Source organism: Myodes glareolus, chromosome 14 (assembly GCF_982192425.1).
Source record: "Myodes glareolus chromosome 14, mMyoGla1.1, whole genome shotgun sequence".
NCBI classification, from domain to species: Eukaryota; Metazoa; Chordata; class Mammalia; order Rodentia; family Cricetidae; genus Myodes; species Myodes glareolus.
Window position 1 is genome coordinate 57,266,204 of NC_142039.1, and position 17,355 is coordinate 57,283,558.

General features: G+C 45.0%; 1 long non-coding RNA gene across 3 annotated transcripts; it reads right to left on the reverse strand.

The window, feature by feature from the left end:
* Positions 1-8,639: 8,639 nt before the first annotated feature.
* LOC125392091 (uncharacterized) lies at positions 8,640-13,539 on the reverse strand. 3 transcript variants are annotated; one of them, XR_015005157.2, is made up of 4 exons: positions 13,357-13,539; positions 13,054-13,284; positions 12,869-12,979; positions 8,640-11,452 (listed from the first exon to the last, which is right to left on the reverse strand). It is a non-coding gene; the product is annotated as an uncharacterized LOC125392091 (long non-coding RNA). The 3 variants fall into 3 exon arrangements; XR_007229402.3 differs by lacking the exon at positions 13,357-13,539 and having other exon boundaries at positions 13,063-13,350; XR_007229397.3 differs by lacking the exon at positions 13,357-13,539 and having other exon boundaries at positions 13,054-13,350.
* Positions 13,540-17,355: the final 3,816 nt, after the last annotated feature.

Sequence of the window (17,355 nt, forward strand, 5' to 3'; positions counted from 1 at the left end):
TGGCAAAAAATGGCTAGAGGCAGCATGGCCTGATAGAAAAACTCTCCTAATTTTGTGATTGCAAGATTTAAAATAAAAATAAATAAATAAATGAAAAACAAGGAAGGAAGGAAGAAAGGAAGGAAGGAAGGAAGGAAGGAAGGAAGGAAGGAAGGAAGGAAGGAAGGAAGGAAGGAACTGTCTTGACTATATGTAATATTCTTTAAAAAATGCTAGCAGGCAGTTCCCCAGTGGCCTGCCCAAGATCCCCGGGTGGTAGAGACCGCTCTGGGAGCAGCCAGTGCAGGGGGGGGGGAGATGTGTGGCGGTGGCGGGGGAGGTGGCAGACACATGGTAGGCAGGAAGGAGACAGAGACATGGACATGTAGAGTGAGATTGAAATATTTATTCAAGGAGTTATGAAGGAGAAAGGGAGGGAGGCAGAGAGAGAAAGGGAGGGGGAGAAGAAGAGGGAGAGAAAGAAAGAGAGAGAGAGAAAGAGAGAGAGAGATGGGGAGATGCACGCAGCCCCCAGACGACAGCAGTAAGAATATGTGTTCCAAGATGGCGGGGAGAGGTCAGGGGTCGCCGGGAGTGGGCGTGGCTTGCCCCTTAAAGGGCCAAAAGAATAACAATATGACTATACCAACCTAAGCTTGTGGACATGACGGTCTCAATACACTACAATGACAGATACCTAAAAACCTAAGCTAAATTTGTCAGCCTGTCACAATCCATGGCAGGACCGCTGAGCATGGCTGGTACCCAGCCGAGGTACAACAGGCAGTGAAGGACTGTCCTCCTGGTCCCAAGTCCCCAGTGAGACACAGCCTTGCAGTGGAGAAAATGGCTTGCACCCCTCCCTGCTCCCAGCTTCAGCTAGCCAAGCATATCCTGGTCTCTAGCAGACAGTCAAGCTACAAAAAAGCAAAGCTAACAGCCCTATCCTAGCAGACAGCTTGGGGTGGCAGCAACAGCTTGGCCCTGCCTAGACAAGTGTCTACAAAAATATAAATAAGCAAGTTGAGCCTGTCAGTTAGGCAGACTTATAGTTTGGATTTAAAAGGTAGCTTATAAACGTTTGATAATATATCCAATGGCCATGGTTTTATTTATTGTTACTTATAGGGGAGCATGAACCCTTCGATAAATCATTAAATAAAAAAAAAATCATCAGTCGCCACAAAATGCCTTAAATCATGCCCACTTACTCTAAACTTTTTAAATGTGGATACCGGTGAGCAGTCTGCCACAGATAGATTTTGGCATGATGGCACCAAGGTGACCTTTGCTAAAGTAAGGTGAAAAGACCCTAGCCCTGGGTTATAGAAAGGACCTGATCCAGTCTTAACATGGGATCAAGGGCATATTTGTGCTTTTTTTCATAGGAAATGATGAGGTGAAGATGTGCTATACAGAAGGATGCCAGCCCTGCTGACATAGCAGCCGCTGATGACTCCACAGAAGTAGCGAAAAGAGATTCCTGCATATAACATCACGTTGCAATCTGAGAAGGGAAAGAACATTGTGCCGATGACTGGTGATTCCTAATTTCTTGGTGGACCTACTGCACAGTCTTCCAGACCTTGATGTGTCTTGTTTACTTTGGAGCCACTCCAAAGACACTGACAAAAGATTTGACAGTTTATCCATACTATATCTTGGGACACAGAACTCATTTTGCCACTGTGGTATTCAATCTGCTGTTGAAATAAAGGACCTAAAAACTGAGACCTCAATTTTCCCCTCTGAGGAAAAAAGACTCATTACAAAGAGTGACTGAAGCCCCCCTTCAGAGGTGAGGAGGGTAGCCTAAAGTTTTTACTGCTGCTCAGAGACTTGGACAATTGCTTAGAAGAAGAAATATAGTTAAGACTCTCACCCATCACAAAAACCTTTTCTTGGCTAGGCAGTGGTGGCACACGCCTTTAATCCCAGCACTCGGAAGGCAGAGGCAGGCAGATCTCTGTGAGTTCGAGGCCAGCCTGGTATACAAGAGCTAGTTCCAGGACAGGCACCAAAGCTACAGAGAAACCTTGTCTCGAAAAATAAGCAAAAAAGAAGAAGATTTTTCTTGTCTTTTGATTAAAATGGATTTAAGAGAATTATGATTTGACAAACTGTGTGTTTGTTGTTAATTTCCACACTAAAATTATATTGACCTGTTAATGTTTGTAACTGCTTTGGTTCACTATAAGATGCTACTGATATTTTAAAAAAAGATTTCAATTTGTCTAAGAAAAGTTTGACCTTACCGACAAGTTCTTGGATTGGACGTGTTTAATAAGGAAAATTTAGATTTTGATACAGCTGAAAACTGTTAAGATACACCCTAGACCAATTCAAAAGGGCATTCCCACTCCTGGTGATCCTCCACTCCTTTAATTAGGAGATACTGTAGCCGTATGCGTGTGTGTAACACAAAGCACTACTGTTTGTTTATCATCATCTAATTGCTGATGAACTTGCTTGACAGAAATTTGACTCAGAAACAGAGCCCAGAGGTGCACTCTTCCTTAACCCTTTGCTTACAGAGGCCGACAGTCAGAGATGGGTAAGATCTTTACCCCCACCCATCCACCAGGCACCTAAGACAAGGGCATCCATGAATAGAACACATGTAACAAAGACAGGTAAGTCTCTAAAATAAAAAAAAAATGTTCACCTAAGACAGATGCAATCATCTGTAGCAAAAGCTCAGGCTTTATTAAAATTAGTCAAAAGGAAGAAATATGTTGAGGCCCAAAAATGTGAACCTATTACACTGTCTGGAGGTCAGAGAGTTTCAGCGTGCTCAAAGTTGTTGACAACAGCTGTGGCTACACACCCTGACCTAAAGAGTGCTTACTTGGTGTTTTGAACATTAAGATGGCCCATAGAGGTATCCTTTCCACCTGACCAAAGGTCAGAGAGTTCAAGAATCCTTCTGCTTCTTTTTTTGAATTAGGAGGTTTGACCTAGGGAGTGGCTGCCTTCAGAATACTTGGTCTAGGGTGGGTTCACTGCCTAAACAACAGAATACTTTTCTCATGAATTAATGACTTGCCATCTCAAAGCACTGAAGCAAGTAATGTCTCTAGTTGCCTTTTATATTGTGTTAAAGCAGTCTTTTTGCCTCCCCTTTTTGTATTGGGGAGTAAAAGTGTATGGAAAATTAAACACGGGTGAACTCAGAACTCAAAACTCAGAAGTCAAAAGAAAATTCAATATTCAATATTCATTGACTCGCCATCCCAATACTATCATAAGTCTCTGTGGTTCTTTCTTTTCTCTGTTACCAAACTTCTCTTATCCTCGTGCCCCTACCCTGAAATATATGCAACCTCTGTGGCTAGGACTGCAGCATAAGTCACCCTAAAAAGGTGGCAGATGGGAGAACAAAGGGAGTGTAGGACACAGCCTAGCAATGACCTGGGCTTTCTCGGACACATGGCAGTCAATGGCACGGCTTACAACATTGCCCTTCTTCAATAATAGCTTGATTAACTATCACATGCCTTATGACATCTCTCAAGTATCATTGTGTTAGCTTTGCTGGAGGATGGGGCTGACCACACAGGCGACATGGGGTTTAGAACCTCCGAAGGTCACATGGAAACACTTCTCAAGTCTTCCAAAGTTTGCCCTTTTCTTCCAGCTCCTTACAGTGTGTTTGGGAACAAAATGCTCGCCTCCTCCCAGGCACAAACTTTTGCTAAAAAAAAGGGGGGGAGGGGATGGGGAGGAGCTGGGCCTGGTGGCATAGACCTGTAATATCAAGTCTGCACAAAGCTGAATGAAAAGACTGAAAGTTCAGGGGCAGCCTGGGCAACTTAGTGAGACTCTTTCTTGAGAAAGAAAAAGGAAATTGTTTAAGAGGATTAAAAGGAGCTGGACAGTTTGGTACATACCTTTAACCGCAGCACTCAGAAAGCAGACGCAGGTGGATCTCTATGAGTTTGAGGCCAACCTGGTCTACAGAGCAAGTCCCAGGACACAGTTACACAGAGAAACCCTGTCTCAAACGCCCCTCCAAAAGAAAGGAGGACAAAAGACTGGGGTTCAATGGTAGAATGCTTCCGAGAGCACGAAGGCCTCAGGTTCTATTTCAGCACTGCCAAGAAAGCAAAGGACATATTGAACTACTTTGTACAGGGATACTGGGTGGTAGCACCACATCTTGACCAAGTTTGGGCCACAGTTGGGCCACCATGGAGCCATGGGGGACTTGGCACTATTGGCAGTGCTGTGAATTTGCAGGTATACCTTAAAAGTGACTCATATAAGTAAACAATAGGACCTAGCATTTGAGAGTACTTATCATATGCTGGAGTTGAGTGAATTCCAGTTATTAACTCATCAGTTATCCAAACCATTTTCTCTTTATTTTTCAAAGAGATAGAAAGAGAAAGGTATCATATTGTGGGGTGTCCTCTAGAGAAGACCTCTCAGACACGGTTTACAGACAATTGAACATCTTTATTCTAGCAGGTTGGGGCTACACTAAGATCTTTGGAACTCAAGTGCAATGTGAAATGTTTAGAGTAAGTTGGCTATTTTGTTTTGTTTTGTTTTGTTTTTAAAGATAGTATCTCACTTGGCAGCTGCAGGGGGAGGTTTTGCACAAGCACACAGTTTAACAGAAGCTAAGGTAAACAGTTAACTGGAGGGGGAGGTTCCTACAAGCAGACTGTTTAACAGAAAATAAAAGTTAACTGAGGCAGCTTGACCTCAGGTTTCTAGAATAGAGTTAAATAATTTTCCATGAGATTCTCCATCAGAGATATCAAGTTCTGGTTAACCTAAAATGGCCTCAGCAAGAATACAAGATGGAGGAACATCTACACTGTTTGTCTTGTCAACAAAAAGAAAGAAGTAGCTGTGTGGTGGTTGTGCACACCTTTAATCCCAGCACTCAGGAGACAGAACAGGTAGATGTATGAGTTCAAGACTAGCCTGCTCTACAGAGTAAGTTTCAGGACAGACAGGGCTACACAGAGAAACCTATCTCAGAAAAAGGATGCAGGGGTGGGGAGGCAGAGAAAAGAGACAGAGGAAGGGGCAGAAGGAAGACTAAAGGAAAGGAAAAATTCAAGTTTAAGTCCCATGGTGCCGTTCACTTATCATTAGACAGTAGGTACCATTCAACCATTGCTTTTTAATATTTTTATTTTTAATTAATTATTTCTATTTTATAGATGAGTACTCTGCATATATACTTGAAAACAAAAGAAGACATCAGATCCTATTATAGATGGCTGTGAGCCACCATGCAGTTGCTGGTTATTGAACCTAGGACCTCTGAAAGACCAGACAGTGCTCTTAACCTCTGCACCATCTCTCTACCCACCCACCTCCATTCACTTCTTGTTAGAACACTCATCTTTGAGTTTCACCTTCCCAATCTGCAAAATGAGTATGCAGCCAACATCTCACTGGGTGTCCATGGGACAATGGAGACAAACCTGCTGCAGAATATTGGCCACCGTTCACTTCCATTTTCTTCACTGACAAATTGAGTTGACGTGAAAAACATTTAAGTTCCCTCCAGCCTTGAAAAGTAAGGCTTGGTAGTCTTTATTTTTAGATCCAAGTATGGAGCAATTGCGGCTGAGGGGTTGTCAGTGGAACCCATCTTAGTACAGCTATGATGGCCTGACTTGAAGAAATGTAGCCATCCCTTATGTTGTCAAGTGACGTCAGTGTTGGTGCCAGTACTTTCTATACTGGAAGAATACTCATAGAATAGCACACACTCCATCACCACCCCCCATGAGTTGTCTACCCTGAGTTGGCCACTGAGACAGGTTTGCAGGATCTTCATCCGGCATCGACCTGGAGGGAGAAGCCCCGCATCGACCTAGTCAGCTCCTCTATCAGCGAATCAGTTGTTTCCTGTGTTTCATTCTGAGTCCCTCAACTCCTTCCCTATCAGACAAGAGCCACAGACTTGAGGTTAATAGATTTTTCCATGAGATGATTTAATTTCTTGTTTCACTTCCCCTCCTTGCCAAAACAAGAAGTTAGAGCAGATCAGCCCTCACCCTGCGTCTGTATATAGATGAAGTCTGGCTGGCATCAGTGCCGAAATGAAACCAGGCAAGTGGCAAACCTAGACACGAACATCATAGGAAAAAAGGAAGCAGACAACATTCAGGGTTGTCACCGGTGCTGACTGCAGTGTCCACAATTCCTGTACTGTCTCTTAACAACTTAGTCCCAGAAAAATCCCTGAGAATAAGAAACATCTCAAATGTCTCCGTCATTACAGAAGTCTGTGACATGATTGTGACAGAGGGAAAAAATGTATTTGGTGAAAATATACCCATTACCCCACTAAGGAATAGAACTGGCCAAGAATATTTGCATCAAAATCACTACCCAATGAGCATGTCCATAGAAGAGACTGAGTTCCCTTCGTCTTATGTGGTAGTTGTTCACAAAGACTAGCACTTTTGAAAGGCTCTTCAGGGTCATGTACACAACCCCAAATGTCTACTGTGTTTGAGAAGGACACATTGGTAATAGGTTCTCTGCCACCCCTTCCCATAATAGGTTTCTCTGCTGATGCAGTAAGCCAGACCAAGCCAAATCGAAAAAGTGTAACAACAGGTTCATTTGAGCAAAGCAACTCCCATGTAGGTTCGATCCCAGAGATCAAAAGCTGGGGCAACCACAAGCCTCAGCTAAAGCAGGGAAATAGGATAGCCTGTAGGCAAGGGGTGATGTCATGTCCACCACAAGCTGGGTGTGTGCCCAAGGACAGTCAAAAACTGGAATGCTTAGGTGGGTACTTGGGCTGCTGGTGGCAACAGGAAAGGAAGTTGCAATAGTTGCCAGCAATACGAACTGGGCTTTTTGGCATCTTTGTTGGAGATTCTCTGAGAAGGCAGGGTTTGGAGGGGGGGTGGGGATGGGGCTTTCTGGATCATGCAGGGGTCATCAGGAGGTTCCAACTGAACAATCCAATTTTAAGGATTTGATGAGAGGGCTTCTCACTTGCTTCTCAAACGCCTTTCTGGCCTTGAAGAGGGAATCCATGGTCCTTCAAAGGCTTCAGAGTGACTTGAACTACAGGGAAGACCTTGTGACCTCCAAAGTCCCCTGAAAGTACGTCCTCAATGCCTGTGGGCAGGACTTCCTTCCCCCTGAAACTAAAATAGTTCAGGGCCTGAAAGGGCTTAATAGGACTAACATTACCCAGGGCATCTGCCTCCTCCTTATAGCATCAGAAGGACTAAGTATAAATACTTGGAACAGAAATACTTCATGGTGGACATGCATACAGAAATACCCTTCTCCTCATAACTTCAGCATTTGCTTTGGCTTTGTTTATGTGGCTCTGACAGGGGAATTTGTTAATTTTCTTCTTGTTTTTTTTCCCCTGAGACAGGGTTTCTCTACATAAGAGCCCTAGCTGTCCTGGAACTCGCTCTTGTAGACCAGGCTGGTCTCAAACTCACAGAGATCTGCCTGCCTCTGCCTCTCGAGTGCTGGGATTGAAGGCGTGTGCCACCCCCACCTGGCTTGAAGAGAGGGCCTTTGACTTACTTGCGTGGCCAAAGGATACTTACTCTCCTGAAGAACACTTCTTAGTGGCTGTGGCTGAGGACATAGCCTGTCAGGACCCCAAGGTCAAGTCAGTCCAGAGGCTTGAATACGACCCCCTGTGAGCTCTTACCACTGAACTGTATCCCCAGTCTTTGTTCATTTTCTGCATTGCTGAATGTCGTTTGGTCCCAGTGATGACATAATCTTGTATCCCACTGCTTTCCCTTAGCCGGCTGCCACACGACTTCTCCCAGCCCCCTGGAAGCAGGAACCCAGGGCTCCTGCTCTCACAGCCTGAGCAGACCACACCTTCCTCTCTGCTCTCTCGGTACTTGGCGTCCCTCCTGGTTCGCTTTACTTTGTAGTGTGTAATGTTCGCATGCAGGGTATTGGATTCCATGACGACACTTGCATTCACACAGATCATTCTGCATTGTATACTTCTCCCCCATGGCCTCCCTCGTCCCCTCGTTTCGGCTGGTCCCTTCCCTCTCTATGAGAGTCTTTCTCCTTCTGTACATGCCGCCCCAACAGCACTCCACGTATGACAGAAAGCATGATGTTTGTTTTTCTTCTTGTCCTGCTCTCCCATTGCACATTCCATCCTCTCCCATTGCACATTCCAGCTTGTATCCCTCCACTTACAAGCAATGCAGTGAACTGCCTTTGCCTCGAAGAGGCTAAGAGGATTGGGGGAGGGGCTCTGCGGAATACTTCCAGGTAATTTTATCCCTCTGGGAACCTGCAGAGAAGTGGTTGGGAAAATACATGAAGGAGGACACTGTAAGGACCTGGTTTGCCACCATTACATCCATCTAACTCCCCCCATGGCAGCTAAGACTCAGGAGACTCATACTCATTTGGGCTACACTTAGATTCTTCATTTCCAGAACCGAGTATAGTGTTGACCAGGGTGGGGTGGGGGGTTATATGATGGGATATGAGTGAGTGAATGAATTGCATTGGACCGTGACACCGAAGAACTCTGTTTCTAAAGGCATTTTTAATGAATAGCTTGTTGCAGGGACAGAGTCCTGGAGGAGTTGGAAGGGGAAGGGGGCGCATATAATCAAAATACATTGTATCCATATGTGAATGACAAAACAAAAATAATAACACGCTAATCATAATTTGTTTCTTACTATAACTTTCCACTTTTACTCAGTAAATTCACATTTGGGATATGATAAAGGATTATCGACTACATTTACATAAATATGGGGAAAATGCAAAGAGAAGTTAAAGCAAATGATATTTATGGGGTGTGGAACAATACTGGGGTTGGTATTCATAAAATCAAAACAAGAAGCCCAGCACATGTGTATGCGGTCTTTATTCCAGCATACGCAGGCAAGGCATTCTTTCTTTTTATTTATTTTTCTCTCATATATTACACTGTAATTGTAGTTTCTCCTCTCTCCTCTCCTCCTGGTCCCGCTCTCTCCCGCTAGATCCACTCCTCCTCCTTTCCCTTCAGCAAAGGGCAGGCCTCACAGGGATATCAACCAAACATGGTATATCAAGTTATAATAAGACTAGGCACATCCCCTCATACTAAGGCAGAATGAGACAACCCAGCAGGAGGAAAAGGATCCCAAAGGCAGGCAAAAGAATCAGAGACAGACCCTGCTTCCACTGTTAGCAGTCCCATAGGAACTGGAAGCTACATGACCATACCATATATGCAGAGGTTATAGATCAGTCCCATACAGATGCCTTGATTGTTGGCTCTGTCTCTGTGATCCCCTATGAGCCCTGGTTAGGTGATTCTGTAGGCCGTTTTTGTGTGGTGTCCTGACCCCCCCCCCCCCCGGCTCCTGCAGTCCTTTCTCACCTTCCTCTGCAGGATTTCCTGAGCTCCCCTTAATGTTTTGCTGTGGATCTCAGCATCTGCTCCTATTAGTCACTGGATGAAGACTCTTTGATGACTATTAGGCTAAACTTTGGTCTACAAGTATAGTAGAACATCATTAGGAATCATTTCACTGACTTTTTCTTTTTCTTTTTTGCCCGTCCTGTTTGGTTCTATCCCTGGTCTCTGGGCAACCCAGTCTCTGGTTCCTGGCCATCTAGGCATTGTCAGTGAGGGGCTCCCTCTCCCACCATGAGTCTCAATTCAGAGCAGTCATTGACTGACTGCTCCCACAAGTTCTGCACCACCTTTAACCCCAGCTCATCTGGCCAGCAGGACCAATTATAGGCCGAAGGTTTTGTGGCTGACTTGGTTTCCCAACCCCTCCACTGGAAGCCTTGTCTGGTTACAGAAGATGACCAGTTCACCTTCCATGTCTCCCGTTACTAGGAGTCTTAGCTAAGGTCACCCTCATAGATTCCTGGGAGTTTCCGTTGCATTAGGGTTCTACCTTGCCCCTGAAATGCCCCCCAATTATCCTCTGAGAACTCTCTACGTCCATCCCACACCAACCTAATCCTTCCTGTCCCCAGTTCACATTATTATCTGTCTTACTATGCCGTTAGTACCCATTGATATCCTCAGTATGACATTTGACATTTTACGAAAAGAATGCTTATATTATACTCCCCAGTTCCCTTTTTGAAAATAAGTTTTAAAAATTCTAGAAACTAGTAGACAGCAAATCAGTCCTTAATATAAAATTCTGTAGAAAGGGACACTGGCAAGAAGAAAGGCAAAGATGGCTTATGCACTAGATGTGGCTTAAGACAGTGTGGTTTTTCTGTTTGTTTGGTTTTTGTTTCTGCTTTTTTGTTTTGGTTTTTCAAGACAAGGTTTTTCTGTAGCTTAGGAGCCAGTCCTGGAACTAGCTCTAGTAGATCAGGTTGGCCTTGAACTCACAGAGATCCACCTGCCTCTGCCTCCCGAGTGCTGGGATTAAAGGCCTGTGCCACCACCACCTGGCCTGTTTCTTTTTTTTTTTTTTTTAAGACTAGGTTTCTCTGGCTGTCCTGGAACTCACTTTGTAGACTAGGCTGTCTTGGGTGTCCTGGAACTCAGAGATCTGCCTGTCTTTGCCTCCCAAGTGCTGGGATTAAAGGCCTGAGCCACCATAGCTCAGCAAGATAGTAGTTTTTAAAATCCTTGGACTGGACAGTTTTCTGTCCTCTTCTCCTATTGGTTGGAACTTACACTCCCAAACTCCAACTCCCCACCGCATTGGCTGAGGACACAAAGCCTCATCCAATGAAGAATTTGGGTTTGGGGTTGCCCCTCTCCCATTCTGATCTTTTTGACAAGCCTTTGTCAGAAATCAGCTAAGAGAGGGAAGGCTCTAATGCCTGCTTCAAGTCTTGAGAACTTAAGTGTATCTCAGGTTGCAAACAGACTGTAACAACTCATTTCTCACCCCTAGACAAGGTGAGAGGCTAAGAATTTAATAGATAATTGACACTCTGGATCTTAAAATGTATATTAACAAAATCCCTTCAAGAACATTTCCATGGAAGCTTGGACTTCCTGGAAAGTCCAAATGAAAATGAGCCCCTGAACCGGGAACTAGCGAGATGGCTCACTGGGTAAAAGGGCCTATGACCAAGCCTGAGGACCCGAGTGCAATCCCCAGGACCCACAAGGTAGAAAGAAAGAAACTTAGCAGGGCCTCCTTCCTCAGCTGGTGACACATTGGCCAAACAGAATAAAGCACCTATTGATTTATTCTTAAATATTATTTTTAATTTTAAATATTATTTTTATTTATGAAAGAGCTGCGGACTGCTCTTTAAAACACAGGGGGACTGGGCAGTCTGGGGTTCCCAGGCCTGGTGACCCTGCAGCAGGACAAGCTATTCTTTTGAGTACAATTATGACTGAGCAGAACATTGAAACTGGAAGAAGGGAGGTGATGTTCCGTTTTGGCACTCTTCCTAGTTGTCTCAGCCTTGTATGGATTTCCATCCACAACAGCCATCTTCCATTTCTCTAACGTCAAAGTCAGATTGTGGACTTGATGAGTACTGGAACTTTTCCCTACAATATGATGGCAGTGTGTAAGATATATCCCCATAATATAACACCAGTGTATAAGATATATCTGACACATAAAATCTATCCAACCATTAAAACACTTGTGACAGCTAAGCTTGGTTATGAACTTGACATATCTAGAACAAAGAAACCTCAGTTGATGAATGGCTTCCGTCAGATTGATCAGTGGGCATGTTTATGGGGCATTCTCTCTATTGCTAATGATGCAGGAGAGCCTGAATAACCGTAGATGGTAATACCCTCAGGCTGGTGGACCTAGGCTGTCTAAGAAAGGCAAGGCACCAAGGAGCACTCCTCCAGAGTCTGTGCTTCAGTTTCTGTCTTCAGGTTCTTACTTGAGTTCCTGCCTTGCCTTTCCTTCATGATGGACTGAGTTAGACCTGAGGGGGAAAAACATTTCCTTGGTTGTCTGATTAAAACAAGTTGTATTTAGAAGTGCACAAGGAACTGGCCAGACTGCCTCCCCCTAAGTTGGGGTTTCAGAGAGCAGTCCCTCTCTGGCTTTTGAGGCCCCTTTTATGGGATGGGTTAGGTTGAGATTAATTGACGAGTAATAACGTGAATGGAAGAATGGGAGACTCAGAGCTCCAGGGTGCCTTCGGGGTACATCAGTTGCTGTGGGATGAGGCTCTTGTACACTGTAAAGATTTGTCACTCGTATTAGTTTAATAAAAACACTGATTAGACAGTAGCCAGGCAGCAAGCAAGTATAGGCAGGGCAACCAGACTAAGAGAATTCTGGGAAGTGGAAAGGCAGAGAGTCAATGACCAGCCAGATGCAGAGGAAAAAGATGAGAGTGTCTCACTGAGAAAAGGTACTAAGCCTCATGGCTAAACATGGATAAGAATTATGGGTGAATTTAAGTCATAAGAGCTAGTTAGTAATAACCCTGAGCATTAGGCCAAACAGTTGAGGATTACTATAAGCCTCTGCGTGTTTATTTGGGACTGAATGGCTGTTGGACTGGGTAGGACAGAAACTTCTGTCTACAATAAGTGTGAGAATATATCATGTAGAAGAATATATATTATGTACAATAATATATCATGGACAATAAGTGTGAGAATATTTCATGTAGAAGGAAGGTCATCACAGTGTTCAGGAGTGTAGCAAAGGCAAAGGCGGTGGGCATATATCATGGGGTCACAAGTTCAACACAGTGAAAAACATGGTTTGCAGGATACATTATACTTAGGAATCAGAAACTTATTCTTATAAGGTATGGAGAATGACTATCATGGCTAACAATGTGACTCCCGAACAACCATGTGGCTCCTGTTCCGGTTTCATAGAAGTTGTCGGATGAAATAAACGCTTTCCTCGCCACGTTGTTATAAACAGCAATAGAAAACTAGAACAACACCCCATCTAAAAATAGAAATATACCCAAGTCAAACCTGATCATTTTCTGCAGCAAAGTGGGGCTGTCGAAGCTCCTGTGGTTTGGGGCTCCCCTCCTTCCTCAGCACTCAGCACACGAAGCCTGCAGCAGCCCGGGGCTTCTCTGCCTGCAGAGGAAGACAGGACGCTCGCAAGCACAGAAGGCCTTGGGCCTTTCGGCTCCAGTTCCAGCCTTGTTTACCTCACTGACATTTCTTGACTGGACTTGACAAGATGGACTGACGTCTCTCCTCCTTCCCCATTGCTCTGTTTCCAGTCACTTTAAGTTAAATCATGGAACCTGATCATTTTCTGCCCATTATCCTTTTCTTCCCCGTGGCTTGTCTTCAAGGTCTAAAATTAGCTTGGGCATCACTGGCCAGCCATGAGCGAGCGGGTTGGGGGGCGGGGTGGTGCCACGGTCTTCCCAGTACTGCAGGACATCAGTGTCGGTTATTTTAGAACTGAAAGAAAAGAAAAAGAAAGACTGAGACTCGTGGCTGACCTAACTCTGAAGGGAAACCAAATCCCGAAGCTGTCTGAGACAGAGCAGGTGGGAAGGGGCTTGTCTTCTCAAGTTCCACCCAGACGGAGCTTGGGAGCACGAGAACACATGACTATTGGAGGCTCCAAGCCTGTGGAGAGAGAGCCACCTCTTTTCACCCAACCCAGGGAACTTTTTAACCAGGCTTCCTGGCTATTTTAAAACCCCAGCGGGTCAGGCTATTTCCTGTGACTGCTAACACCAAGGAGACTGAGACCAATAGGGCTCAGAGCTCAGCTGTAGGAGCAAAGTAACTGGAGGAAGGAGGAAGGAGAGCAGGGAATGAGCCCAGCAAGATGCCCACAAACTCCACGTTAAAACACGAGTTTAATCTAGGTTCTTCTCTCTCTGAAACCTCACCAGGCTTTCCTAGATTCAGAAGTCCCAAGCAGTCTATTTAGCTGCAGATTTGGGCTCAGAGATGATGTCATGGTGAAATGAATTGTGGGAAAACTACCTGGGGTGGCATAGGTGAGCTGGACGAAATCCCCTCCCACAGGCGCTGGTGTAAATTCAGCTCTCAGTATAGTCGTCTTGATGTAATAAAAATTGGTTAATGTCCTTCAGTGAGAGTTTGTGATTATGCCCTAAGGATGTAGCAATATGTTCCGCTGACCTCTGAAACACCTGCGACCTGAGATTTAGCAAATGGTTAGCAGGTCTATACTGGTTCCTAACTTCTTTATTGTGCTTAGTCACCTCCTGAACTTGGAACGTGGGGTGTCGACTTTAATCTAATGTTCAAGCTGGATTGAACTGTCTCTGATCCTTTGGGTCACTTATTGCCCTGCCCTAATGGGAGAGCTTAGAAGTCAGAATGGCTGCCTCTGGGGTAATGAATGGCTCCAGATATGACAGGGCTGTAGAGATGATTCAGGAGGCTAAGAGCCACTAGCTGTGCTCACAGAAGACTTGAGTTTCGTTGTCAGCACCCACGGGGCAGTGCGCAGCTGTCTGTAACTCCAGTCTCAGGGAATTCAACAAGGCCTCCGGGCTTCCTCCAGCCTCAGGCACACACATGATACACATACGTAAATGTGGGTGAAATCTTATACACATAAAGTAAAAGTAAATATAGAAGATGAGAAAGAAAAATACAATCATCTTCATTTTTTATTATTTATGAGTATGTGTGCATGCATGAGTATGTACCTCTGTGTACACTTGGAGGTCAAAGGACAGCTATGGATGTCTTCTCTCCTGCTGTCCTGTAGGTCTCAGGGATTGAACTGAGGCGGTTCAGCTGGTTGGCAAGTGCCTTTCCTGATTAGCCATCTTACTGGCCTCTACTCATTCTTCTTGAAGTGACTAGTATTATTCAAAATTATACTGTAAATAATCACAGACATTTCTGGAAGGAGCCTTGTGGCATTTCAGGTGAAGCGTAAGATAACACTGCAACTGAGTACCAGCATCTACATCTATGGCTTTGCTAGCCAAACCTAGGGAGCTGAAAAGTCAAGGAACAGCCAGGCGATTCCAGATGCTTCTGTGTCTGTGATCTCTGCAGGGGTAGAATTGAGGTGACGTCATCCTCTGGATAAATCAGAAGGCTAGTCCGTGAGAATGGTTACCCCAGTTCAGGCAAGCAAGTGAGGCAAGGAGGTCTTCATGTCCCCTTCCCGACGGTCAAGTTCATTTAGTTTGTACAATTTCGACCTAGAGGGATATGAAACTTGAAGTACAAATTAGAAAAATTGTTTTCCTCTTCGGAAATATTTTTTTTTCCTGTATCGAGGAAGTGATATGTTGCAAAGTGGTGGGGGCTGTGGACCCCCAGACCCTGAATTTCCTGTAAACAACTTGCTTTTCTGTCTTTGCAACTGCTCTGAGCACGAGACCCTCAGGAGTTTCTGATGGCGGGGGAGCGGTTCCTGGCGGGTTTGGCTGGGGCGTGGCTGTCAGTTAAGGATCCCTATATAAGCTGCCCTGGAACATGATAAAGAGGGCATTCTTGTTTCAAGGATGATCTGTGTCTCTCTGTCTCTGTGTGTCCTTGTGTGTTTAAATCTCCAGGCCCTTGCCTGAGACTTGCTAACCGTCTTGTAATGCAGGCGCCACACTACATGCGTTGTACTGTAGTATGCGTAGTACAGGCAGACGGTACACCAAGCATTCTGGATGGACACCAGAAAGGCCCTTAAGGCAAGAGCGTAAGTGTTGGAGTCCTGTGCAGCTGCACCGTAGGAGGCACACAACTAGTTCCTGGAGCAACTAGAGGCTGTCACCGTCCTCAGGATTTGCCCGCAGCTCCTTTTCGTTCCCTAGGTCCCTGATGCACGTGACACAGAACTGGGAAGGATCCTAATCACATTGCTTCCAGCTGCGGTGGGAAATCAAGCCATCAGTGACCCTGGCCTCGACTTCTAAAATAGTGGATTCTGAAGTCAGTGACAAGAGCCACTTTGAAGGGCGATGGCCTGGCATCCCTGATTTAAACAAGAGGATAGAAACTTGAATATTCGCTTGGTTCGTCATTTCCTTATCTTTTAGTTGAGTTTCTTTACTGCATTTATTTGTGAACTGTGCTTGTGTGTGTGCACGCACACAAGTCTACCCAGATGAGAGAATAACTTTCGTTTTTTGTTGGTGGTGGTGTTTTTGTTTTGTTTTGTCTTGTTTTTTTGTTTGTTTTTGAGACAGGGTTTCTCTGTAGCTTTGGAGCCTATCCTTGGAACTAGCTTTATAGACCAGGCTGTCCTTGAACTCACAGAGATCAGCCTGCCTCTGTGAGTGCTGGGATTAAAGGTGTGAGCCACCACCGCCCAGCCTAGCTGAGAATAACTTTCAAGAGTCAGTTCTCTCCTGCTACCACGTAGGTCCCAGGCATTGAATGCCAGTCATCAGGTTTGGCAGCAAGCGCCTTCACCGGTGGCTGAGTCACTTCACCAGCCCTTGGTATTTTTTTCTAAAGTTGGGAACGAACCAATGACTTGCAGCATGCTAAGTAAGTGGTCTACCAATGAGCTACACTGGGGATCCTCTCTGTGTCTTTAATCAAAATGTGTATGTCTGTGAGTGTGTGTGTGGGTGGGTGTCAGATGAAAGTACAAAGTATGAAAACTTTATTTATAAATATTATCATGTTGCCTCTGTAATTAAGACACGTTGGAAACGCAGGGATGTTTAGTGCGACACATTTACAGGGACAAAATCTGTCTCTCACAAACCATCATTGCCTGCGATCTCTCACTAAAGTGAGCAGGGAAGCTGGGACGTGACAGCCTAAGTGTCCAGTCTGCGTCTATCTGATTGCTGTGTGCAAATGATGTGGAAAGTGATAGACAGATGAGGACACCAGTGTGCAAGTCCTTAGAGACGCCCCTTCACACGCATGCCGCCGGCTAGCAGACACTTATCAGTGGATTCTAACACATAACACACTTGGCTGGAGCTCAAGGAGGAGGGGTACAGGAGGAGGAAGATTTCAAACAAAAGTCAGAAACAATGTCATTTTCTGGAAGCATGGGTGATAGGGGATCTCCCCCTGACCTCTGCTGTGTGTGTGTGTGTTTCCTGTTCACAGTGGCACGCTGCTCTTTCCCCTGTCTCAACTTCTATTTGGTAAAGAATTCTTTTATACATTATCTGAAGTTTATTCTGATGTTTGACCTATGGTGATAAAAAATTGTTCTTCCTCCCTATGCTCAAAGACACACCCTTTAAACTGTTTACAATCTGAACTGGGAGTAGTGTCACCGGCTTGGAGTCCCAGCTCTTGGTAACAGAGGAGGAACTAAACCAGACTCCACCGAGATTAACATGTGAAAGAAGTCGGTTTGCAGAGGAAGACCAAAGACCTTTCTAACCCAGGCTTCAGCGTGTGAATAGCGCATGCGTAGAAACAAAACTCTCAAACTACAACCCAGAGAGGGTGGGGACTGAAAATGACCATTTGCTGTCAGGATTCTTTCCTCAGCTCCCTAACCCACATCCATCCTTGGGCGAGCAATTCCTTTT